This window comes from Ambystoma mexicanum, chromosome 13 (genome assembly GCF_040938575.1).
Source record: "Ambystoma mexicanum isolate Mex_15411 chromosome 13, UKY_AmexF1_1, whole genome shotgun sequence".
In the NCBI taxonomy this organism is placed as follows: Eukaryota; Metazoa; Chordata; class Amphibia; order Caudata; family Ambystomatidae; genus Ambystoma; species Ambystoma mexicanum.
Genome location: NC_090938.1, coordinates 442,106,132 through 442,133,665, shown reverse-complemented (window position 1 = coordinate 442,133,665; position 27,534 = coordinate 442,106,132). Strand labels below are relative to the sequence as shown.

The following is a 27,534-nucleotide window of genomic DNA, read 5'->3' as shown; positions in this document are numbered from 1 at the left end:
GAGCTTGGTATAAATTAATGTAACATAACTTAACATATGCCATTACTCCCTATCTGTACTGTAATGCATTACTTTCTGATTTCCCCTGGGAAGAAGGAACCTATTTGGTCAATCTGGCACAAATAATAGGATTTATGAAGCTCACATTATTGCATTCAGTTCTCCGTACGTTTTGTAAAAAATGATAGTTTGGCAGTGTGTTTTTCTAGGAAGCCCAGCTACTTCACTGTAATCAAACATCTCAGACAATATATTGTGAGGTTGGCATGGTGACAAGAGGTAGAAACAGGCACAAGGATCAGTTCGAATATTTTTATTTAAGGCAAGGGGTTGGGATAAATACTTAACTTGCCCTATTCTATATGGTAGTAGTGTCAACCATAAAAGTAAAACAATAATCGTCCAAAGTCTGTCAGTCAAAAATCAAAAATGATGTCTGTGTCTAACCTATGTTTGCCCTCACTTTCTAGAAAGATACTTTGTAGGGGTTTGGACAACATAAACAAGCCAAAACTGTTGGCGTTTCCAATGCTTGGTTTTACCAGGACTTCAGTGAAGGACAGGGAGAGTGCATATAAATCGAGTGGCTGAAGGCATAACTCATTTAGGCATTTTTATTGCACCAGTAGCAGGTTTTCAACTACAATTTTGTCATTAACTCTCAGAAGGTTGCGTGAAAAAACACTGACAGGCACTTCGAGTGGAACGTTTGATGGTAAGGCTTGATTAAAGCGAGCTCAAAGAGTTCCCATAAGGAGGTGTTTTCGGTAGGAACTGGTTGGGAAAGGCCATGGGCAGTTAACAGATGGGCAAATAACCAAATAACACCTATAGGCTGTGTGTCCCTCCTCAAATGCCATTCCTCCCCATCTGTGCTCTAATGCAATAGTTTCAGCTTCCAGCCCAAACTAATAAAACAAAATTGAGTGGTTGAAGGCAGGTCTAGTAAGACATTTGTATTACACCAGTAGCATGTTCACAACTCTATTTAGTCATTAACCCTCAGAAGACTGCTTTGAACAAACAATGGCAGGCACATTGAATGCAAAGCCTGATGGTAAGGCTTGATTAAAGTGAGCTCAAAGAGTTTCCGTGGGGCGGTGTTATGGGCGGACAGAGACAGGAATGGGTGCCGGCTAACTATCGCCCGATCTCCATCACTCCTTTCCTCTTTCCTGGGAAAACTGCTGGAAAAGCTGGCCATCTCCCAGCTTAATTTCCATACTGAATCTCTTGGTTGTCTCCATGACCATCAGTCTGGCTTCAGAGCAGCCAGAAGCATGGCAACTGTTCTCATGAACATCTGTGAAGACCTGCTGTTTAACCTCGATTCTAATCTCCCCTCTGTTCTCATTTTACTCAATCTCTCATCTGCCTTTGACACAGTCAACCATGCCATGCTGCTCAATCGTCTCTGTGATAAACTGGGTATCACCGATCAGGCCCTGGCCTGGCTGACCTCTTTCCTCTCTGATCGACCCTCCCAGGTCCAACTTGGATCCTTCCTTTCCTCTATCTCAAGCTCTACTTGTGGTGTTCCCCAGGGGTCTAACTTCTCTCCCTGGCTGTTCAACCAATACCTGGCACCTCTTGCCCACCGTTTTGCTGCTCTCCGCTCCAACTTTCAGTGCTATGCCGATGACACTCAGCTCGTTTTCAGGCTCCCCTCTGCCACCTATTCTCATTCTCTCATCTCTGACTGTCTGTCTGCTATCCAGTAGTGGTGTGCCACCAACAATCTCTGCCTGAATACCAGTAAAACAGAGATTCCCCTCATTGGCACACCCACACCCTCCATTCCTGTGACTCTCTGGCTGGCCTCCTTTGGCCCTCTTCCTGCTCCCACATGCGAGGCTAAGAACCTCAGAGTCATCTTCGACTCCACACTCTTTTTTTCTCCTCACATCTCTGACGTCTCTAAGAAGTCCAACAACCAACTGCACCTCCTCAGAGGTATTCTTCCTTTTCACTCCTTCCCCCAGTAGCTCACTGTCTCCAGAGCTCTTGTTCTCTTTAGGTTGGACTACTGCAACAGCCTCTTTCTAAATCTGCCTGCTTCTACTTTACGCCCTCTGCAACTCACCCAAAACAGGACTGCAAGACTTGTCCTTGGCCTCAGGCCCAGGGATCGTATCTCTCTACTGCAATCTCTGCATTGGCTCCCAGTGGCTGCAAGGATTAAGTTCAAGACCCTCTGCATTGTCCACAAGGCCTTCTGGGGCTTGGGCCCTAAATACCTCCAACTCTCTCTTTGTAAATACCTTCCTACTCAAGCTCTTCGCTCCTCCACCTCCAATTCCCTCACAGTCAGTCGCTTCTCCAAGCAACGAGTTGGGGGTAGATCTCTATCTTTGGCTGGGGCCTCCCTCTGGAACAGCCTCCCTGCCTCTCTGAAACTTGAGGAGAACCATCTCCGATTCCAGAAGCACCTCAAGACCTTCCTCTTTGCTTCTGCCTTCTCTCTACCTCTCCCCTGCTGATTTCCTGTCTGTTACTGCAATGGTCACCTGGCTAACCTCTGATATCGGGCCCAGGTCCCTGCCTGCCCAGTTGCACTCCTGCACTGCCTCCCAGCAACCCTTGTACTTGGGTCTGTATCCGTATCCCTACAGTCCACCTACCTGCACTTTGGACACCTGCTGTCCGCACTTACCCAGGCACCTGCCACCCGTTGGCTGCACTTCCTGTTACTGTTTGATCCCATGATCAGCACTTCCCCTCCCCTTACACTTTCCCATCCCCTCTCCCCTGCACTTGCGCGATCTCAATGTCACTTGGCCTAGTAAGATCACTGTCTCTGTCCTCCCTCTGTCCCCCTCCCTTGCCTCGTTGCGCCTTGAAACACTTGTCTATAGGCACCTTATAAAGGCCATATCATATCATATCAAACAGGTAGTTTATACTATTGGAGTCCAAATCTCACGATAGTACATATTTGGACTTTATGATTCCCTGGTGCAAGAAAGCTCAACATTCATATACCAGGTCTTTGCAAGTGACCACAATCCCCAGCGTAGTAGAGAAGAAAGAACGTAAACCCTGCCACCTCAGCAAGAAATGCCAGCAAAAGTTGTATCCTGACCTGTCCCAAAATTGCTACCTTTCTAGGCACAGAGCAGAAAAGAAAACAGTAAGGGAACCACTGTCTGGATTTCTGTTAAAGTTTGTTATCCAGACAATGCATTTCATAACAGACTCAGGCAACTGGAAGGAAATAGCCAAAGTTTCACGATTGCCAAAGTCTCCACTTGAAGTGAGACTGGCTTTCCAAGGCTGATCCCTGGAAAAATGATTCTACGTGGCTTCCACAGAATAATTTATTTGACAGAATCACTTTGATTCTTTTCCTTGTTTTTTGGTGGCGGTCCACCCCACGCCATACTCCCCAAACCTAAAATAACTTAATTAAGTGTAGATGGTTTCATAATCTTAAAACCTTTTACACTAGTACACAAATATATAACAAGACACATTATTCATATTAATGTATACAGTGCAAACATATAACACTAGTTAAAAACATAATTCATAATTTAACTTCATAATATTTACATATTTCTTTGAAATTTTCCAAACATGACACGCTGCAACTGTTAAAATTAAACATCCAAAGTGGGAAACGTGTTTTGGGGGTTGGAGGAAGAGGTCTTAATCAACATGGGTTAACCCTAAAAATACTAGACCAGAATTGATTAGTTCGCACACGCAAAAGTGCACAAGTAAAGTTCATATATCCCTTCTTGTAATGATCAACTAACAATGGACAAGCAGTCAGAGGCGTTGCTGGGGGGGGGGATAAGGGGCTATAGCCGACAGTTCCGACATCAGCGTAGCCCCGGGTCTTTTCCAGACCTAGCAACACCCCTGCAAGCAGTTAAAACATGGCTGGGAGTTTCCACCACGCCTTCCCAAAAGCGCCAAATTCTTAAATAATAAAATATGTTTTTCCTAGAGCCTGTGTGGGAGAAGGTAGGGAGTATGTTGAAATGTAGTTTCAAAATAAATCTTCTCTGCTCCACATCACTAATTCTATGAATGTAATCACACGGCTTTGATATATTAAACCCTTGGCTGACAATCATTGCAATTCCTTTTTTACATAAAATCTCTAGGTTATTTACCCGATACCAATCTAAAATACCATTAATGTACTTCCCCACAAAGTGATTTTGTCAAAGTAAAATACCACAGAGTAGTTTACTTTGATAAAACCACGGTACATGGGCAAAACCAGAGAAAATGTTTGCCACACCTAGCCCTGGGTTGATTTTTTGTTATTTATAATGTACCCCCACATCAAGTACATTAAAAAGCAGTGTGGCCTTCTTACTGCAGGCTACCTTTGTGCAGTGCACCACTTCCAGTGTCACTGCACTCTCCCTCCCTTGCTTCCATTTCCTCAGCTGCTGGCAGCCGAGGGCCATTTAACTTCGTTTATTCTTAGGGGTGTCCTCCTTGCCCGACCCTCTTCCTATTTTCGCCCGGAGGGCATGAATACGTTTTGCAGAGAAGGCCCAGAGGGCATCACCCCTTTTTCCTCCTAAATTAAGTTTTTTCGGGGACAAGTGCATATGTCAATCTTCCTGCCCTCACTGCTGCCTGCGTGCATCATTGCTGCTGTGGTCCACTGGGAACAGCAATACCACATCCTGCAATGAGTTTTCTGCAGTATCTTCGTCAGGTACTATTTAAAATGACCTCAGATCCAGTAACCGTAAGAAGCACATGCCATACATTCTTGTGCTTTAAATCACAGTGCACCTCTGTGACTTTCTAGCCACTCATTTTGAACAGCCTCATTTATATTAGCATGTTAAGATGTGTGTGGGTGCTGTTCTTAAGTGGCTGATGAGCAACTGGTTTTGTAGCAACAGTTTTTGGACCATTTTGCTTCTTTAAAGAGGGAGGAGGCGGAACGATGATATTTATGTTTTCATTAATCAAGAATAATGGAAGTAAACCAGTTTGGGCTACTTCACCAACTCCAAGCAAATATTTCCTGGTTTAGCTGTTATAATTTCGCCGATTTTTCATATGCATGGATAGCAAAATAAAGTGTACGGTAATGTTGTAGGTGGTACAGCAAGAGGTTTCCACTTATTTCTAATGCATATGCTTAATTAAAAAAAAAAGACACGATGCTTTAGATTAAGCACAGTGAGAGGTTTCCACCTCTTCCTAATGCATTTGCTTAAATATATATAGATTAAAAAAAAGAAACGCTGCTTGAGATTATTCTTGATCACGTGGGCTTGATTTCCGAGAAGATCCACGAAAGCAAACAGTACAGCTGCACAGAGCATCAATCGCTTTAAGGTTCCACAAGACATAAGACAATGGAAACATCCAACGTGGTAAACGCGTTTTGGTGTTTGTGGGAAGAGGTCTTGATTTACAGTTACCTGTCTCTGTAGCGACACCAGTGCCCCAGGAATCTCAATTTGGAATCAGCACCAACGCCACACGCAAATCCTCCTAAATTACTAGAAATTATTTATGCAGTGTGAGCTATGCACAAATAATCACCAGCATTCAACTGAGTAATGCTCCTGTACAGACTTATGCAAATGATACAAAATGACTGAATTTCAAGGAACTATACCGATTCAGGGCTAGAGGCTAAGGGGCTGATTCATGGAACAAACGTGCGCCGAAAATCTCAGCGCAAGCAGGCGCAAGCAGGCGCAAGCAGGCGCAAGCGGAAAAAAACAGGCGCACGCGCACGCGTGCGATTTATGGAAGTCCCTGCGCGTGTTCACCTCGGGATGTGCGCCAAACCCGTGCATGGCGCACAAGTCACTGCAACATCCCAAAAGGCGTGCGCAACGCGCACAGTGAAAGCGCACAACCTCGGCGCATACACCAGAAAGTGGGCGGGACACGGGGCGTAACTCGCGGAATGGGGAACAACGCGCGAAAATAAGGGCGTAACTGGGGATGTACTGCAGGGAAGCAGACGGAACGCCCACACGCACTCGAACCACACGTATTCATGGAATCGAATAGGGCAAAGCCACGCACAGCCAAAGACACGCACAAGCTGAAACACGTCCGCCACACGAAGGCAGGCGGTAGAGTCCCAGCGCATCACAAAAGTGGCAACATACAGCAATTGGGCCTGTGCGAGCGGGGCACGAGTATTGCGGGGGTGCGCGGGAAGCAACACACGCGATCGAGCGGGGTACGTGTATTTCGGGGGCGCGCGGGAAGTTACACACGCGATTGAGCGGGGTACGTGTATTTCGGGGGTGCGCGGGAAGTTACACACGCGATTGAGCGGGGTATGTGTATTTCGGGGGTGCACGGGAAGTTAAATACGCGATTGAGCGGGGTATGTGTATTTCGGGGGTGCGCGGGAAGTTACACACGCGATTGAGCGAGGTACGCGTATTTCGGGGTTGCGCGGGAAGTTACACACGCGATTGAGCGGGGTACGTGTATTTCGGGGGTGCGCGGGAAGTTAGATACGCGATTGACGATTGAGCGTGGTACGTGTATTTCGGGGGTGCGCGGGAAGTTAAATACGCGATTGAGCGGGGTACGTGTATTTCGGGGGTGCGCGGGAATTTCCACACGCAATTGGGCCCGTGCGAGCAGGGTACGCGTATCTCAGGGGTGCGCGGGAAGATCCACACGCGATTCCATCAGGGTACGTGTATTACAGGGTGCGGGGGAAGTTTCACACGCGAAATCAGCAGGGTACGTGTATTCCAGGGGTGCGCGGGAAGTTCCACACGCGATTCCATCAGGGTACGTGTATTTCAGGGTGCAGGGGAAGTTACACACGCGATTTCAGCAGGGTACGTGTATTTCAGGGGTGCGCAGGAATTTCCACACGCGATTGGGCCCGTGCGAGCAGGGTACGCGTATCTCAGGGGTGCGCGGGAAGTTCCACACGCGATTCCATCAGGGTACGTGTATTTCGGGGTGCGGGGGAAGTTTCACACGCGAAATCAGCAGGGTACGTGTATTCCAGGGGTGCGCGGGAAGTTCCACACGCGATTCCATCATGGTACGTGTATTTCAGGGTGCAGGGGAAGTTACACACGCGATTTCAGCAGGGTACGTGTATTTCAGGGGTGCGCGGGAATTTCCACACGCGATTGGGCCCATGCGAGCAGGGTACGCGTATCTCAGGGGTGCGCGGGAAGTTCCACACGCGATTCCATCAGGGTACGTGTATTACAGGGGTGCGCTGGGAGCACCACACGTGAATTGCACGTGTGGGTCCTCCCAGGTGTTCCCTCTACACCCTCCACGGCCCCTGCAGGTGGCTCACACCACAGGGGCTTACCCTGCACATGTCCTGCAGGCACCCCATCCACCATGGCCATGCCCCCCAGCCAACCCACATGTCAACTTGCACTACTGCCCACCAACGCATGTCCCCCTGCACCCCCAGCCACCAGGGGCACCCTCCACAGGCCCCACCCATGTCTCCCACCACCCCCCAGCAGTGCAGGGGCACCCTCCACCAGGCCCCCACCCATGTCTCCCACAACCCCCACCCCTAAGCCACCAGGGGCAGCCTCCACCAGGCCCCCACCCATGTCTCCCACCACCCCCACCCCCCAGCAGTGCAGGGGCACCCACCACCAGGCCCCCACCCATGTCTCCCACCCCCCCACCCCCCAGCCACCAGGGGCAGCCTCCACCAGGCCCCCACCCATGTCTCCCAGCACCCCCACCCCCCAGCACTGTGGGGAAGCCTCCACCAGGCCCCCACCCATGTCTCCCACCACCCCCACCCCCCAGCAGTGCAGTGGCAGCCTCCACCAGGCCCCCACCCATGTCTCCCACCACCCCCACCCCCCAGCAGTGCAGGGGCAGCCTCCACCAGGCCCCCACCCATGTCTCCCACCCCCCAGCACTGTGGGGCACCTGCCAGCAGGCCCCCACCCATGTCCAACTCATGTTCCCCACCACCCCCACCCCCCAGCACTGTGGGGCACCTGCCAGCAGGCCCCCACCCATGTCCAACTCATGTTCCCCACCACCCCCACCCCCCAGCACTGTGGGGCACCTGCCAGCAGGCCCCCACCCATGTGCAACTCATGTTCCCCAGCCAACATGTCATCACAATCTAGATCCCTGGTCCCTATGGTCAGCCTCCAAATGCAAAACACCCACCCGAGTATTGCATCCACCCACTCATAATTTGCAATTACATCACAGAACACCAATTGCAAGTTCCGAAACAAACACATTTCCCTCACATACACCCAATGGGTGTCAGTGAATCTCAAAACACATATCATGAAATGCATGAAACCAATGAGATACCACACATTGAAGTTCACCAAAAATAATATGTATTAAAGGAAACATAAATAGAATAAAAAATGAAGAAACAGAAATGTGAATGTACAAAAATGAAAAGAAGCATGTCCGTTAAAAAAAGCAAAACCAAAAATAAAATTCCAAAGTAATGTTGTCCAAAGTCAATGTGCACAAAACAAAATCCAATGGGAAATAAAAAAGAAAGCCATTGCTCCATGGTTAAAAAGTGAAAAAAAAAATACAATCCAACTGTGAACTATGTACATGGGAACAAGCCAGGGTCCATTATCCCAACAAAATAAAGGAAACCTATCTAACTACACTAACTAATAAAATAAACTATATACAAAAATGTGGCCAATGTCCGAAAGGTCCAAATAAAATAAAAACAAAAATGAAACCTAACACTACCTACATAACTATGTACAAGGGCAGCGGGCTAGTTTCACGGCTCACTTGTGGATGTCCTGGGCCAGGGCATCATCGAACTCCTCCTCAATGTCCCGGAGGCGGTCCTCCTCCATGGCCCCGAGGGTCCGCAGGGCCGTCGACGTCTCCACCTCCAAACCCCTGCGGATTGCCTCGAGGCACTCGGCCCACCTCAGGGCCCTCCGCATGGAGTTCTCCGCCCTGACCATTGTGAGCCGTGCCTCTTCCGCCCGCTGCCGCTCCGCATCTATGGCGTGGCCCAACCGCTGCCACACGGAAGACACTCTCTGTCCTGGGTCCTCCTGCCCTCCGGCCGATGCCTGCCCCTCCGATGTTGAAGGCCCCGAGCCTTCATGGCTCCCACCACGTTGCTGCTGCTGCTGTGCCTCTGCCCGTGCACTGCCTCCTGCTGCCTGCACATCCTCCGCCGGCTGGGGTGCAGTCGTAGATGTGGCCACCCCTGCTGGACGTCCGACTCCCGACTGTGGCAGGGATGCCTCCTCCACCAGCCTGGCCGCACCGTCAGAGGCAGCTCCACAGGGCACCCAGGTGACTGATGGGTGGGAAGATGGCACAGAGGACGACTGGCGCGTAGGGGGTCCAGTTGAGGAGGGGGTCGGAGCAAGCCCCATCAGACGGAGGAATCCGGCCTGGGTGACCTGTCCCAGCAGGCTGACGTGGTCAACAAGCCATTCGAGATGATGTGCAGTTTCTTCATGAAAAGACTGCAGGTCACCTCGCATGGCCCGTTGACGCAACGCCACACCAGCCAGGACAGGCTCAACCCGGACCTGGATAGCCACGTCCGCAGGCAGAGGAAGGCCAGTTGACGTGAGCTCATCCCCTGCCTGAAAACGGGTCTGGATGTAGGCATCCCTGCTGGTGCAAGATGATGCAGGGATAGGATCAGGGACAGGATTGCACACATGCACCTCCGCGGTGGCCTGTGCTGCCTCCTGTCCCTGGTCCTGCACTGCACCACTAGCACCAGTGGGATCCCCACCTCCAGACCCCGTCTCTGGTGCTTGCACGGCCTCCTCCTCCACCAAACCCCCCACCAACCTGGATGACTCCGTGCCATCTTCCCCTGTTGGGCCCTGTGGGGTCCCAGCTGCCCCTTCTGCTGCCGAGGAGTCCAACTCCAACCTCCGCCTCTTGGACCTCCCCCCGGCAGCTGCGGCCTGGGACGCTGCACCGGACTCCTCACTCCCCGACGAGATCACAACATGGGAGGGGAGCCGGGCCTTGCGTCTCCGGCTGGCGGTGGGATCCCCGCCGCTGTGCTCCACAGCACCTTCTCCGCCCTCTTCATCAGTTGACGCTGCAGACAGGGAGAAACAAAACACAGGCATCAGGGCACTGTACAATGGACACATACACACATGACAGTTGTACATGAGTGGCATTGGCAAACCTCAGACATGTCATCACAATCCCCAACACACATGTCATTTCAACCCGCACACATGAGCCATACTACAGCCATATCGCAACTGCCAGCACCATCCATACACATACAACAGCATGAGCAGGCAAAGGTGCGCCAGACATCACATGCAACACAGGAAGTGCACCACACATGTACACACACCACCACACTTGCATGCATGTGTACACCTCTGCCAAGTGTTGCAGTGTTCAGACGGGCATCCATGTCACATCTGCCAATCAGGCTTCCACATATCGCTGTCACATGCATCCATGTTGCATCACTGTTGCACCCTTGTCAAATACACACACATGCACATGTACACAGTGCTGATACATGCAGCTGAAAACAACATACATGCGTGACATCACGGACATGTCTACTTACATACACATTCATCCAAACATGTGTGCCCACACAACTGCATTTGGCATGCAAGCCTACACACACAAGCACCATCCATGTCTCACACATTACAGCCCTCGCATGTGTCAGCCCCACGGCCCTGTACACCCCCACCCATACTCGACCACATACAAACAGATGTGCAACCTGCACACTACTGAATAATCACCACACGCTCTGCTCACAACCAGGATGCATGTACACTCACCGCTCGACTCCAGACGGGTCTGCTTCTCAAGGACCTGGACGTGGAGCGCTGGGGATATGCGTTCCAGGACCCTCATCTGTTCTTCCGACAAGTGGCCCCGGCGCCCCTTGGCATCCGCTGCCTTGCCGTCCTGGACCTGAAGTCCTCCCAGCGCTTCTTGACATGTTGGAAGTCGCGGACTGCCACCCCCTCCGCGTTGATGGCAGTCACGATGTCAGTCCAGATCCGAGTCTGTCCTTCCTTGTCGGCGCGGGAACTTCCGAAGAGGGCATCATACTGCCCCAGGACTTGCTCCACCAGGACACCAACTTCGGTGGCACTGAAGCTGGTGCCCCTCTGCCTCTCTGGCCGGGGGTTGTCAGTGGTCCCAGATGGTGTTTGCCTCGACATGACAACCCCAGAGGCAGGAGTGGGTGGGCAACTGGGTCCTGGGGCTGGGCTGTGGAGCGATGGAATCCCAGTCGGGAGTCTTCGGTTCCAGCAGGGGTGGTCACAGCAACAGCACCCCTGGCTGATGTGCAGGCAGCAAATGGCAGGGCACGTGGGCAGCAGGCAGTCAGGCAGCAGCAGATGGCAGGTGGGAGCGTGCTCGGGGCTCTGGGGGGGCAGTAGTTCGGCCTTCTGGGCAGGAGCGTGGTCTTCCGTGTGCTTACGCGTGGCCAGCTTGATACGGAGTGATTTGGCACGTGAAAAATCTGCACGTCAGTGTGTAATTCGAGGAAAGGCCCTTAGCGCGTAAGCGCGTCTGCACGCATACGCATTTTCATTGGACAGAAGGCCCCTCAAGCGCAAGCACCCCTGTGACGTGACGCGTACAGACGTGCATGGGCATTTCAGCGCACGTGAAAAACTGCACGTCCGCGTGTAATACGAGGAAAGGGCCCATGCGCGTAAGCGCGCGTGGAAAACTGCACGTCCGCGTGTAATACGAGGAAAGGCCCTTAGCGCGTATGCACGGCAGCACGCATATGTGATTTCATTGGACCAAAGGCCCTTAGCGCGTCAGCGTGTCACGCACGCAGGTGTTTCCCTCATTGCACGTGATGACAGAACACACGTGGATTTCCACCAATCGCGTGTGAAAGTTCCCGGCACCACGGAACACACGTACCCAGGCAAATTGCGTGTGGAACTTCCCGCGCACCCCGAAACACACGTACCCAGGCCAGTTGCGTGTACGCTCACTCCCCTCCGATCACACGCGATGACACTCGGACCGTATCCGAATACGGGAAACCCGCGCACGGCAAAAGACGTGCACAGGCGTCAACGCGTCCGCCCACACGAAGGCAGGCGGAGCCGTCCCCGCGCACAGCATAAAAGTGCGCGCAAACAACAAACGCGTATATACAGCTACGATGAACGCCCCATTTGTCGCTGCACTGATCGTGGGACACCGCAGGAGGAGGAGAATAGCCAGGGCACGCATTTTCGCACCACGGACAAGCCTTTTTGGGATGCCTGACGACCAGGTCTATGGCAGGTATAGGTTTCCACCCCATATCATCCTAGACCTGGTCAGGGAGTGGGAAGATGACCTCACATCCCCCACCCTTTGCTCCCAAGCATTGAGCCCCTTGGAGAAGCTGCTCAATGTCCTGCATTTTTTGGCCACTGGGTCATTTCAGCGGACCACTGCCATAGTGGGGGGGTCTCACAGGCCACGCAGTCACGCTGCCTACACCAGGTACTGGCAATCATGACAGCGCGCCCCTCAGTCCGCAGGCACATATACATGCCCAGAACACCCGCAGAAAGGCAGGCCGTTGTCCTGGATTTTTTCAGGGTGGCACACTTCCCCAAAGTGCTCGGTGCCATAGATTGCACCCATGTGGCCCTACGTCCACCTAGGGCCATTGAGCACATCTACCGAAACCGCAAGCACTGGCATTCCATCAATGTACAGGTGGTATGCGATGCAAAGGGAATCATCACCTCTGTCTATGCAAACTACCCTGGCTCCACCCATGACAGTTTCATATACAGAATGTCCGCCCTGAGCCGGGCCCTGGAAGCTGGGCAGCATGGCGACACATGGCTCCTAGGTCAGTACAAATGCCCTTGCACATGCATGCAAGTCACACACAGACAAATATCCAAACCCTAATAATCTCAACTTTTATCACCTCCTCAGGGGACAGTGCCTACCCTCTGAGCAACCACATGATGACGCCAATCCGGAACCCCACCATACCACCCCAGGTAAGATACAACGCCGCCCATATTGCAACCAGGGGCATAGTGGAGCGCACATTCGGAGTGCTCAAGTCACGTTTCCGCTCCCTTGACCGCTCTAGTGGGCAACTACTCTATGCACCACCAGTAGTGTGCAGGATCATTGTGGCAGCATGTGTCCTGCACAATGTTGCAACACGGCAGGGCGTCCCGGTGGACATGGTGGTGCCCCCACATCCCCAACCACAGGCACAGGCGCTGCCCATGGGAGGGGACAGGGCACGTGGCGAGGAAGCCCGGACCCAGCTTGTGGCCACATTTTTCACCTAAACTCCCACCCCTGCGGAGTGCACACAGGCCTGGCACATACCAGGTGACAATCAATGATGACAAAGAGACAGTCAACTGTCACAACCCTACCACCCTGAGATCGTTGCCATGGAAGTGCCACATCGTCTGCATCCCTAGCTACTTAAACACAAGCTATCCTGTGTGACCAAAAGGCAAACATATGACATATGACATGATATGGGCCATACACAAGTATTCCAAGGCGCAATGAGGCAGGGAGGGGGGAACAAGGGAACACAGAGAACGGTACTACTAGGCCAGGTGTCATTGAGATCGTGCAAGTGCAGGGGTAGGGGGAATGGGAAAAGTGCAAGGGGAAGGGTGGGGGGGAGTCCAGTACAGGGGAAGTAGCCCAAAATAATAATACATAGGTCGCCTGGTGGCAACTACAAAGGTAAGTGCAGACAAGTGCTGGGAAGGGAGGGCTGTAGGGATAGAGAGACAGTACTGCAGTGCAGGGGTTGCCAGGGAGGCAGTGCAAGTGGAGAGTGGCTGGGCCAGGGACCGAGGTCGGTGAGAGTGGCCCAGTTGCAGCTCCTGTGCAGTTCCAGTGGAGAATTCTGCAAGGGAGAGGCAGACAGTAAGCAGAAGCAAAGAGGAAGGTCTTGAGGTGCTTCCAGAACTGGAGATGGTTCCCCTCAAGTTCAAGTCAGGCCGGAAGTCTGTTCTAGGGGGAGGGCCCTGCTGCGGAGAGAAATCTACCCCCAGCTAGTTGCTCTGAGAAGCGGATGACCCGGACATGCAAGGTGTGCATCACACACACCTGCAAAACAGGCCATGGCCATCACTGTCATGTCACTCAAACCCTCCCAAACATCAACATGACATGGCAAGCAATACCCATACACCAATGCAGTAACGATAAGGTACACATTGCCATGTCCTAAATGTACAGTGGCATCGGACACTGCTGCCTGACCCGGAATCAGATGAAATGACAGACCAACAAAATCTCCCACCCAAAATAAGTCATTTCCAAATGCATTACAACAGTCGTAGACGTAACATCACAGTGAATGCCTGTCTACATGCACATTATGCATTGCAAAATCAACACTGCAGCTCATGTGTGCAGTGTCCCACTCCTGCATCACACTGCTCAGCGCACAGCACAGTGAACAGCCATTGTGTGTGATGCACACCCTGAGCATCACATCTAAGTGACAGACCACGTCAAACATCAAATTAGGCATGTACTGGATCCATGATCGGTCACAGAACATGTGCTGCCGGGACACAGTGGGCACCAGAAGGCAAACAGTGTACACGTGGATATGCAAGGGTGGGAGTACATGTAGTGCATCAGAGTGCAAGTGTGTGGTTCTGCAAGGACATGCACTCCACATATGCATGTGCACTCAAGTGACCATCAGTGTTCCCTACACATCACATGTGAACATCCACCATGTGTACACCCCAGCATGTCAAACCACAACTATCCCCTCGCACCTGAAAGGAAAACACAACACATGAACAGGCATTGATCAGCAGAACACAACATGTACATAGGATACCACCATTACTATGTCAGAGTTCCCATCACACTGCAGGGCAAGGCAACTATCAAGAACAACCCCCCCCCCTCCCTCACAAATGACCATGACCCACTGAACAACTGCACCTGGGTCATGGAGCCTCCAAACCTCAAATCCACCTGGCCACAGGATCACCTTTACCCTTCGTCACCATCTCCCACCTTGTGTGTAAAAAGATGCCTGAACCCTAAGAATCCACACTCATTTCCAAAATCACAAAATCCAAGGCATAAAAACGAACCCGAACACCCTCCAGTAGATGACTTGACGTAGCAGTACCTCACAAAGGCCAAGTACTACCACAATGATGCAACAACCAAGGTAGCACAGCAAAACAATGTCACTACAGGATGTGAGACATGTGTGGTACATGACATAGGATGATGCACCATGAATGGATGTGTACTGTCACAGGTCCCCTGTACAGGCGCGGGAGTGTCACGAAACAACCACCCCCACCATGTCCCGGGTGCCTGCAAGGTCAAACTCACACAGGCCCCTGAGACCCTGGTGGGGAATGAGGTTCAGGGATATGCAGTCGGGACAGGTGTTGACACACTGGATGACTGGAATGAGTGGCAGGAGAGGGGAGGAGGAATGACACATGAAACTAGGGAATGCACGAAAATGTACAACCTGCATGAACACATACACAATCCAAACAAACTTGGACATCATTGTCATGGCCTTCTGTAGTCCAGGCTCAGGAGTGGTACGAACCAACCACCCCCTCTAGGGTTTTGGCACCTGCAAGTTCGGGGCTTACACAGGCATCCGCAACCCCAGTGGGGAAAGAGGGTCAGGGAACGTTGCTTGGCTAGGCACGGGAAGCAGGAACACCGGGTAGAGGGTACAGGTTTCAAAATTGCATAGGATCACGGGTGATTAGGGAGAAAAAAACATACCAAATTAAACCACACATACATCCATGCATCACTACACTCCCCAGCAAGCCTATGCAGGTCAGTTCGTAAGAAAAACAACAAAACACTTAGCTCTGGTTTTGAGTGCTGGCCTCCTGCCTGCGCACTCTCAGGTCCGGTTACAGGAGCACTGCAATGCTGCAAAGAGAGCCACAGTCAACAAGCTGTACGTGCCAATTACACAAAAACACAACACCAAACATGCCCCATAGCAACAAACTACTCTACAAACAGACAATCTGTGGTCGATGCTTCGTACCCATATATAACATCACCCCTGTGACGGGTCATACACAGTGAATGCAGTAAGCCAGCCGCTGGTGGGTGCGTGGCAAATGGAACACCAATGTGTCACAATTCACACAACATGCAATGTTCCCTGGGTAAGCAGACAGACCCATATAGCAAGCCATGACTACAGAGCAAGTTGCGTACCACCATGACCGAAACAAAGTTGGCAGTGCATTTATCATGAAGTACGTGGAAAAGACATGCACTGCACCCGAGTATGTCCCTTGCTGTATGTCCCTGTGAGCTGCCCCTTTCCATGTCTCGGAAGGCTACATGGTTGATACAAGTGCCTCAATGGACCTTGGTGTACCGGAGGGTATGTGCCACTGCCCCTGCATGTGTCCCAGACAACCCTACTATCAACAGCCATCAGTCCACAAACACATCTGAGCTGCATTGTGTGCTTCAACACCAATATTCGTCTAAGCTCACCCTCAGTGCTGTGACTAAGCCTGCATGTGCAACTCGCCTGGTGCAAGCTTTGCTGTGTCGTGGCCCCCCTGTGATGCTCACCTTGCCTGGAGTTCCTTGGAACATGTCAGCAGTTCTAGGATGTGGGTCTGCAATCACTGTGCCTCTGCTTGTGCACACATGTGCATGTGGGCACCAACAAACGGGTCCAGAATTCCGTCGTCCAATGGGCCATGTCTGCTGGCAAAGGTGCTCTGGAGGCTCATCCCCCTGCAGAAAGGGCATGAAACACATGATTAATGCTTCAAAGTCATCTGTGTGTGTCTCATCAGGCATCTCATTACTTGACCATGTCAGAGAGTCACATCACAAATCACACCATCAGTCTGTCTTTCACCTCCAAAGTGTGGAACACTATCTACAGCATGAATTGCAACAAGCACATGTACAGGAAAGATATGAAACAGACTACACAATGCATAGCAATCAATGTCCACATTAATCATGACACACCCCATCTAGCAAAAGCTGAACAGTGGACAATGACACCTAAATCATCCCCACTAGGGGTGTCAACACAAGTCACACAGCACCAGACATGCCACAGATATGACAGTCCAAAGCCCTTGTGTAAAATGCTGTAACACCGAACCATCCTTGCGAGCCCATGGATAAGGGAGGCAGGAGTGGCATATGTGAGTCAAGGACCCCAAGCAGCAAACACATACACAAGACAATCATGAAGGGCCCAGCTGGAACAGACAGTGGATGCCTTCAAAAGCCACAAAGCACCGCACCGTCACATGAAAGCACAATAGACTAGCAATTTTAAACTAAATCAACTATTAACTAATTACACTAACTATGGAAAACCTACATTACCTATTTAAACTAACTATCGAACAGAAACTTAACTAACTAAACTAAAAGAAAAATCAAAAATGGCCACATACGGCCCGGGGGGGAGGGGAGGCACCCAGGAGGGGGGAGGTACAGGGTGCTGCTCAACATCCACATGCGATGATGCTGAGCCAAAAAAAAAACCTCCATGGGCTCAACGCCTGCACAGCACGACCTATGTGGGAGATAGATGGTCGTCCGAGTCTGGCTCATCCTGGAAAGGAGGACGTGGCACAGTAGCCTGGCCACGCCTAGCCGCAGCTTGCCCCTCATCGGCAGCAAGTCTGCCGGACGGGTGAGCCTGGTTCTGTGTGGCGATGTGACGTAGGTCTGCATGCAGAACCTCACGTGATACACGTGCTTCCTCTTGCAAGGTAGCACGTGTAACACGGAGTTCCTCCTGCAAGGCCTGGCTGGACAACCGCTGCACCTCCTGGCAAGCCTGTAGCTCAGCCGAGATGGTACGCTCAAGCTGTGCAAACCTCTCCTCTGCCTGCTGCCTCTGGGACATCATAAGGACACCCAGAGTGGATCTGAGGGAAGCATACTCCTCCCTCAGGGCATCCATGTGCGCCTCTGCATGAGCAGCAATTGCTTGACACAGAGACGACATTTCAGCCTGAGGTGCCCTGTCTGAGGCCGCCATGCCCAGCCTGAGCGAGCGGGCCGTGGACCGTGCCGCCTGCTGCTGGAGAAGCACCTGCCTAGCAGTAGGGAGCACAGATCGGGCCACACGCTCCATGCTCTCAGCGATGTTCTCCATTGCTGCCCCCTGCCGTTCGGAATTGGCAGTCATGTCTTGCTCCCACTCAGTATATAGCGGTTGCGCGCGGCGACCGCGTTGCCGGGCTTGACCCCTGCGGGACCCGAGGACCGGGGGTCCTCGCTGTGTTGGCACCGCCTGCGGCTGCACGACTACATGCCCCCGTCGACGTGATGTTCCAGGCACATCAGTGACTGGTGTGGATGGTGACCCTGCGTCCCGATCCACCACGGGCGGAGGAACCAAGACTGTCTGATCCCTCAGTGGAGGTGTCGCAGACAGAGGAGTGTCCACATCAGAATCACTCACCCCTGACACATGGACTTGATGCTCATCCAACTCAACATGGACGTCAGAGTCGTCATCAAGGCTGGACTCATAGGCAGCCAGAGACAAGATGGACTGCAGCACTTGGGGGTTTTCGTGGCCTACCACCCCATGACCCCCACTAGTGCCGGGTTGATGTGGTGTTACCAACCCTGTGTCTGGCATGACAACACCATCCTCCACCTCCATTGCGTCATCACCTGAAAAATAGAGAGAAAAAGGTCAATACACATGTCAGAAGCACACGACACACACACACACCGACAGCAAATGCATCCGGCAGACATGTGACACACAACATATGACCTGGCATGCATGCTGGGTCTACTTTGAATAGCTTCTGTGATCAGACCTGTTGAAAGGTGGCAGTTTCCATGGAAGTGGGTCTATGCAGTGCAGAAAATGTGTACGCCACTCACTACCTACATGTACAAGCACTACATGGTGTGTGCCAGGAAATGTGAAGGCAGTGCAATGTCAAATTCAGACATCACGTGCATTGTGCATTCAATGTGTACTATGTCTAGAAGCCAAGCACCCCTCCACCCCAGTACCAAAGCAGGGATGCCTAGCATGGTATCAAAAGGCTGACCATACACCTGTGTATTGACAGGCAGTGTTGACTGGCATCAACAGCTTAATGTGATTCAAATTACAACACTGCAAATGATGCTGGGACAGTGGGCAGGACACATGATGGGAACTCCGGAGGCCGCCCACGTGTGAAGAAGACACAACAAGAGTTGGAAAGAGTCATTGGCCATTGAACAGGCTGAGGCCTGTGAGCCACACAGATTGTCAGAGCCTAAACATGTGTGCAACGCAGGACTGAGCCACAGTTGACATGGGAAGGCTGATGAGATGGCAGGCAATGTATGTAACCAAGGACTTATATTACAGTGATCATCCAGTCAAGGACACATAGGGGCATGCGTGCAATGCACATGGAGCATGAATGGGCACTCATGTCCCTGCGGGACATCTGACCCATGCACAGTACAAGTGAGATACCCTGCATCGAGTACTAAGGCTGTACCACACAGCATATGTCTGGCAGATTCTACGCTGGACGTTAGCATCTACACAGGACACATGAACAAGAAAGTACACATTGGCAAGATTGAAGCAGACCAGTGCAAAGGTGGAACTGGGGTGCAGAGTGGCGGAGGAGGGGCAAGGGAGCATGCCTACATGGAGTCCCGCATGCAGGCAGAGGAGACATGCATGACGGTAGCATTGCATTACTTACACATCAGAACCATGTACACGTCACATGTAGCAGCAATCATGCACAACACATCCCACAAGTGAAACACACACGTCCTCAACAAACACGCATCAACACTCACTGGACTGGGCATCAAAGTCCAGCATCTCTCCCACTCCTTCGACCAATTCAGGTGGTATGAACTCCGCAACGAGAGCCTCATGCGGAGTGAGTTCTTCCTCCTCTGGTGCAGGCCCACCGCCAGTCACCAGAGTCAAGTTGTAATTTGAGGCACGCTTGGCCTTAGTGCTGCGCTTGATGTCATTCCAACGCTTTTTGCACTCCTGCGCCGTGCGCACCTCATGGCCGAATGAACTGACATGTTCCGCAACATGCTTCCAGTGGGTGTCACGTTGGGCAGCCGTAGTCTGACTATTGGCACCCACTAGCATGTCACGGCTGTGGCCCTGCACGTAGTCCACGAGGAAGTCCAGTTCCTGCTTAAAGAAAGGCTTCTTCCTCGACGTGCAGGAGGTCGTGGCTGTGTGTGGGGTCCCAGCCTGTGCTGCAGGTGCAACCTTCCTCCTCTTGGACTGTGGCGCAGACCCTGGCTGGCTAATGCCGCCCTGACCAGTATGGCCAGTGGGTTCGGTGGATTGAGCCAAGGGAGTGGCAGGTGGAGGGATGACCAAAGGCCTGACTTGTGTCAGTGGCAGCTGGGTGCCCACTAATGGACCCTGTGCAGCAACATCAGCTGTGGCAGGGTCATTGACCGCAACGGTCCTGGTTGGCAGACTCACAACCGGGGTGCTGTTGGGTGCATCTGCCCCTGCACTTGCCAACACCCGGCTGTTCGGGGCAGCAGATGACATGACTGCCCCAGGGACACGTGTCTTGGTCTGAGCAGCAGGGCCTGCCCCTATGGTTTCCCCCCTGGCCTGTTGGAGATCTACCAAGGGCTCTTCAAGTGCCAACGCAGCCTGCGCTGGCAGACCCTGAGCCTGGGTGGCAGTCTCCACAGCTGCACCTGCAGCTACCACTACCCTTGGGCCCGTGGCAGTCGATGGAACGGACTGCCGGGTCATATGGGTGCCAGTGCCAGATGCAGGAGCTGCATCCCCCGGAACCACAGGGGGTGGTGGCATGGCTGCACCGACACATGGCACAACATTGTGCTCAAGTGGCGCACCCCTGCCTCTTCCCCCTCTGTGGCTGCCCTGGACACCCTGGAGTCCCCCTACTCCCTGGTCACCACGGCCACGTCCCCGACCACGCCCGCCACGAGGAGTACGCCCAGCTGAGGCGCCCCTCACCTTTGGTGGCCTCCCAACCATGGCACAGATGTAGTAGTGCTGGCACAGATGGAGTGGTGCCAATGGGAGGTGTACACCACAATTGACCTGGGCAATTGGGGTGAAGGGGGTGGGAAGCAAGATGTTAACAGCCCCCCTGCACCTGCAAGGCTGTATGTGACCCCGGTGATGAGGTGACGGGTCACGCAACGCTCAGGCACCCCAAAACTGCAGTAAAACCGTGCACGCAACCCTGCAGCCTACGTGCATGGATTCAACCTCCCGCAGTACGCTGTGGCACCCAGTAACACGAATAACGCGTACGCGTGGGACACGCAGGCTACTATGACATCGAAAATGGGTGCGATACACAGGGGCACCCGCAGTGGGAAAAAGAGCGTGTGCGACTCACCGTCTGACTAGCACGATGCAGAAAAACACACGTAGCCAATACCCCCGCCAAAAGAAGAGATACGTCCTTGATAGCTGTGAAGTTGTGATGGCGCGCGAAACAACAGGAAGCAGCAACACACGTCGGTCTCCACGAAAGGCACGTACAGCGAACTGCTGGGCCCGCTCACCTTTAACCCGTGCTGAGGGAAACGCACGCGCGCGTCACGTCACTTATGCGCATGGGCCCTTTCCTCGTATTACATGCGGACGTGCAGTTTTTCACGCGCGCTTACGCGCATGGGCCCTTTCCTCGTATTACACGCGGACGTGCAGTTTTCCACGCGCGCTTACGCGCATGGGCCCTTTCCTCGTATTACACGCGGACGTGCAGTTTTTCACGCGCGCTGAAATGCCCATGCACGTCTGTACGCGTCAGGTCACAGGGGCGCTTGCGCTTGAGGGGCCTTCTGTCCAATGAAAATGCATATGCGTGCAGACGCGCTTACGCGCTAAGGGCCTTTCTTCGAATTACACGCTGACGTGCAGATTTTTCACGTGCCAAATCACTCCGTATCAAGCTGGCCACGCGTAAGCACACGGAAGACCACGCTCCTGCCCAGAAGGCCGAACTACTGCCCCCCCAGAGCCCCGAGCACGCTCCCACCTGCCATCTGCTGCTGCCTGACTGCCTGCTGCCCACGTGCCCTGCCATTTGCTGCCTGCACATCAGCCAGGGGTGCTGTTGCTGTGACCACCCCTGCTGGAACCGAAGACTTCTGACTGGGATTCCATCGCTCCACAGCCCAGCCCCAGGACCCAGTTGCCCACCCACTCCTGCCTCTGGGGTTGTCATGTCGGGGCAAACACCATCTGGGACCACTGACAACCCCCGGCCAGAGAGGCAGAGGGGCACCAGCTTCAGTGCCACCGAAGTTGGTGTCCTGGTGGAGCAAGTCCTGGGGCAGTATGATGCCCTCTTCGGAAGTTCCCGCGCCGACAAGAAAGGACGGACTCGGATCTGGACTGACATCGTGACTGCCATCAACGCGGAGGGGGTGGCAGTCCGCGACTTCCAACATGTCAAGAAGCGCTGGGAGGACTTCAGGTCCAGGACCCTGAACAAGGCCCGGCGCCTCTTGAAGGCAGCGGATGCCAAGGGGCGCCGGGCCACTTGTCGGAAGAACAGATGAGGGTCCTGGAACGCATATCCCCAGCGCTCCACGTCCAGGTCCTTGAGAAGCAGACCCGTCTGGAGTCGAGCGGTGAGTGTACATGCATCCTGATTGTGAGCAGTGCGTGTGGTGATTATTCAGTAGTGTGCAGGTTGCACATCTGTTTGTATGTGGTCCAGTATGGGTGGGGGTGTACAGGGCCATGGGGCTGACACATGCGAGGGCTGTAATGTGTGAGACATGGATGGTGCTTGTGTGTGTAGGCTTGCATGCCAAATGCAGATGTGCGGGCACACATGTTTGGATGAATGTGTATGTAAGTAGACATGTCCGTGATGTCACGCATGTATGTTGTTTTCGGCTGCATGTATCAGCACTGTGTACATGTGCATGTGTGTGTATTTGACAAGAGTGCAACAGTGATGCAACATGGATGCATGTGACAGCGGTATGTGGAAGCCTGATCGGCAGATGTGACATGGATGCCCGTCTGAACACTGCGACACTTGGCAGAGGTGTACACATGCATGCAAGTGTGGTGGTGTGTGTACATGTGTGGTGCACTTCCTGTGTTGCATGTGATGTCTGGCTCACCTTTGGCTGCTCATGCTGTTGTATGTGTATGGATGGTGGTGGCAGTTGCGATATGGCTGTGGTATGGCTCATGTGTGCGAGTTGTAATGACATGTGTGTTGGGGATTGTGATGACATGTCTGAGGTTTGCCAATGCCACTCATGTACAACTGTCATGTGTGTATGTGTCCATTGTACAGTGCCCTGATGCCTGTGTTTTGTTTCTCCCTGTCTGCAGCATCAACTGATGAAGAGGGCGGAGAAGGTGCTGTGGAGCACAGCGGCGGGGATCCCACCGCCAGCCGGAGACGCAAGGCCCGGCTCCCCTCCCATGTTGTGATCTCGTCGGGGAGTGAGGAGTCCTGTGCCGTGTCCCAGGCCGCAGCTGGCGGGGGGAGGTCCAAGTGGCGGAGGTTGGAGTTGGACTCCTGGGCAGCAGAAGGGGCAGCTGGGACCCCACAGGGCCCAACAGGGGAAGATGGCACGGAGTCATCCAGGTTGGTGGGGGGTTTGGTGGAGGAGGAGGCCGTGCAAGCACCAGAGACGGGGTCTGGAGGTGGGGATCCCACTGGTGCTAGTGGTGCAGTGCAGGACCAGGGACAGGAGGCAGCACAGGCCGCCGCGGAGGTGCCTGTGTGCAATCCTGTCCCTGATCCTGTCCCTGCATCATCTTGCACCAGCAGGGATGCCTACGTCCAGACCTGTTTTCAGGCAGGGGATGAGCTCACGTCAACTGGCCTTCCTCTGCCTGCGGACGTGGCTATCCAGGTCCGGGTTGAGCCTGTCCTGGCTGGTGTGGCGTTGCGTCAACGGGCCATGCGAGGTGACCTGCAGTCTTTTCATGAAGAGACTGCACATCATCTCGAATGGCTCGTTGACCACGTCAGCCTGCTGGGACAGGTCACCCAGGCCGGATTCCTCCGTCTGATGGGGCTTGCTCCGACCCCCTCCTCAACTGGACCCCCTACGCGCCAGTCGTCCTCTGTGCCACCTTCCCACCCATCAGTCACCTGGGTGCCCTGTGGAGCTGCCTCTGACGGTGCGGCCAGGCTGGTGGAGGAGGCATCCCTGCCACAGTCGGGAGTCGGACGTCCAGCAGGGGTGGCCACATCTATGACTGCACCCCAGCCGGCGGAGGATGTGCAGGCAGCAGGAGGCAGTGCACGGGCAGAGGCCCAGCAGCAGCAGCAACGTGGTGGGAGCCATGAAGGCTCGGGGCCTTCAACATCGGAGGGGCAGGCATCGGCCGGAGGGCAGGAGGACCCAGGACAGAGAGTGTCTTCCGTGTGGCAGCGGTTGGGCCACGCCATAGATGCGGAGCGGCAGCGGGCGGAAGAGGCACGGCTCACAATGGTCAGGGCGGAGAACTCCATGCGGAGGGCCCTGAGGCGGGCCGAGTGCCTCGAGGCAATCCGCAGGGGTTTGGAGGTGGAGACGTCGACGGCCCTGCGGACCCTTGGGGCCATGGAGGAGGACCGCCTCCGGGACATTGAGGAGGAGTTCGATGATGCCCTGGCCCAGGACATCCACAAGTGAGCCGTGAAACTAGCCCGCTGCCCTTGTACATAGTTATGTAGGTAGTGTTAGGTTTCATTTTTGTTTTTATTTTATTTGGACCTTTCGGACATTGGCCACATTTTTGTATATAGTTTATTTTATTAGTTAGTGTAGTTAGATAGGTTTCCTTTATTTTGTTGGGATAATGGACCCTGGCTTGTTCCCATGTACATAGTTCACAGTTGGATTGTATTTTTTTTTCACTTTTTAACCATGGAGCAATGGCTTTCTTTTTTATTTCCCATTGGATTTTGTTTTGTGCACATTGACTTTGGACAACATTACTTTGGAATTTTATTTTTGGTTTTGCTTTTTTTAACGGACATGCTTCTTTTCATTTTTGTACATTCACATTTCTGTTTCTTCATTTTTTATTCTATTTATGTTTCCTTTAATACATATTATTTTTGGTGAACTTCAATGTGTGGTATCTCATTGGTTTCATGCATTTCATGATATGTGTTTTGAGATTCACTGACACCCATTGGGTGTATGTGAGGGAAATGTGTTTGTTTCGGAACTTGCAATTGGTGTTCTGTGATGTAATTGCAGATTATGAGTGGGTGGATGCAATACTCGGGTGGGTGTTTTGCATTTGGAGGCTGACCATAGGGACCAGGGATCTAGATTGTGATGACATGTTGGCTGGGGAACATGAGTTGCACATGGGTGGGGGCCTGCTGGCAGGTGCCCCACATTGCTGGGGGGTGGGGGTGGCGGGGAACATGAGTTGGACATGGGTGGGGCCCTGCTGGCAGGTGCCCCACAGTGCTGGGGGGTGGGGGTGGTGGGGAACATGAGTTGGACATGGGTGGGGGCCTGCTGGCAGGTGCCCCACAGTGCTGGGGGGTGGGGGTGGTGGGAGACATGGGTGGGGGCCTGGTGGAGGCTGCCCCTGCACTGCTGGGGGGTGGGGGTGGTGGGAGACATGGGTGGGGACCTGGTGGAGGCTGCCCCTGGTGACTGGGGGGGTGGGGGTGCTGGGAGACATGGGTGGGGGCCTGGTGGAGGCTGCCCCTGGTGACTGGGGGGGTGGGGGTGCTGGGAGACATGGGTGGGGGCCTGGTGGTGGCTGCCCCTGCACTGCTGGGGGTGGGGGTGGTGGGGAACATGCGTTGGACATGGGTGGGGCCTGCTGGCAGGTGCCCCACAGTGCTGGAGGGTGGGGGTGGTGGGAGACATGGGTGGGGGCCTGGTGGTGGGTGCCCCTGCACTGCTGGGGGGTGGGGGTGGTGGGAGACATGGGTGGGGGCCTGGTGGAGGCTGCCCCTGGTGACTGGGGGGGTGGGGGTGCTGGGAGACATGGGTGGGGGCCTGGTGGTGGCTGCCCCTGCACTGCTGGGGGGTGGGGGTGGTGGGGAACATGCGTTGGACATGGGTGGGGGCCTGCTGGCAGGTGCCCCACAGTGCTGGGGGGTGGGGGTGGTGGGGAACATGAGTTGGACATGGGTGGGGGCCTGCTGGCAGGTGCCCCACAGTGCTGGGGGGTGGGGGGGGGTGGGAGACATGAGTTGGACATGGGTGGGGGCCTGGTGGAGGCTGCCCCTGCACTGCTGGGGGGTGGGGGTGGTGGGAGACATGGGTGGGGGCCTGGTAGTGGGTGCCCCTGGTGGCTGGGGGGTGGGGGTGGTGGGAGACATGGGTGGGGGCCTGGTGGTGGGTGCCCCTGGTGGCTGGGGGGTGGGGGTGGTGGGAGACATGGGTGGGGGCCTGGTGGAGGCTGCCCCTGCACTGCTGGGGGGTGGGGGTGCTGGGAGACATGGGTGGGGGCCTGGTAGTGGGTGCCCCTGGTGGCTGGGGGGTGGGGGTGGTGGGAGACATGGGTGGGGGCCTGGTGGAGGCTGCCCCTGGTGGCTGGGGGGTGGGTTTGGTGGGAGACATGGGTGGGGGCCTGGTGGAGGGTGCCCTGCACTGCTGGGGGGTGGTGGGAGACATGGGTGGGGGCCTGTGGAGGGTGCCCCTGGTGGCTGGGGGTGCAGGGGGACATGCGTTGGTGGGCAGTAGTGCAAGTTGACATGTGGGTTGGCTGGGGGGCATGGCCATGGTGGATGGGGTGCCTGCAGGACATGTGCAGGGTAGGCCCCTGTGGTGTGAGCCACCTGCAGGGGCCGTGGAGGGTGTAGAGGGAACACCTGGGAGGACCCACACGTGCAATTCACGTGTGGTGCTCCCCGCGCACCCCTGTAATACACGTACCCCTGATGGAATCGCGTGTGGAACTTCCTGCGCACCCCTGAGATACGCGTACCCTGCTCGCACGGGCCCAATCGCGTGTGGAAATTCCCGCGCACCCCTGAAATACACGTACCCTGCTGAAATCGCGTGTGTAACTTCCCCTGCACCCTGAAATACACGTACCCTGATGGAATCGCGTGTGGAACTTCCCGCGCACCCCTGGAATACACGTACCCTGCTGATTTCGCGTGTGAAACTTCCCCCGCACCCCGAAATACATGTACCCTGATGGAATCGCGTGTGGAACTTCCCGCGCACCCCTGAGATACGCGTACCCTGCTGAAATCGCGTGTGTAACTTACCCTGCACCCTGAAATACACGTACCCTGCTGATATCGCGTGTGGAACTTCACGCGCAAACCTGAAATACACGTACCCTGCGGAAGTCACGTGTGTAACTTCCCCTGCACCCTGAAATACAAGTACCCTGCTGATATCGCGTGTGGAACTTCCTGCGCACCCCGAAATACACGTACCCTGATGGAATCGCGTGTGGAAATTCCCGCGCACCCCTGAAATACACATACCCTGCTGAAATTGCGTGTGTAACTTCCCCTGCACCCTGAAATACAAGTACCCTGCTGATATCGCGTGTGGAACTTCCTGCGCACCCCGAAATACACGTACCCTGATGGAATCGCGTGTGGAACTTCCCGCGCACCCCTGAGATACTCGTAC

The 27,534-nt window shown here is 53.9% G+C and overlaps 1 long non-coding RNA gene across 1 annotated transcript in view; it reads left to right on the top strand.

The window, feature by feature from the left end:
• LOC138521319 (uncharacterized) overlaps positions 1 to 27,534 on the top strand; it is a 95,472-nt gene that overhangs the window by 1,153 nt on the left and 66,785 nt on the right. The gene's annotated exons all lie outside the window — the stretch shown is intronic.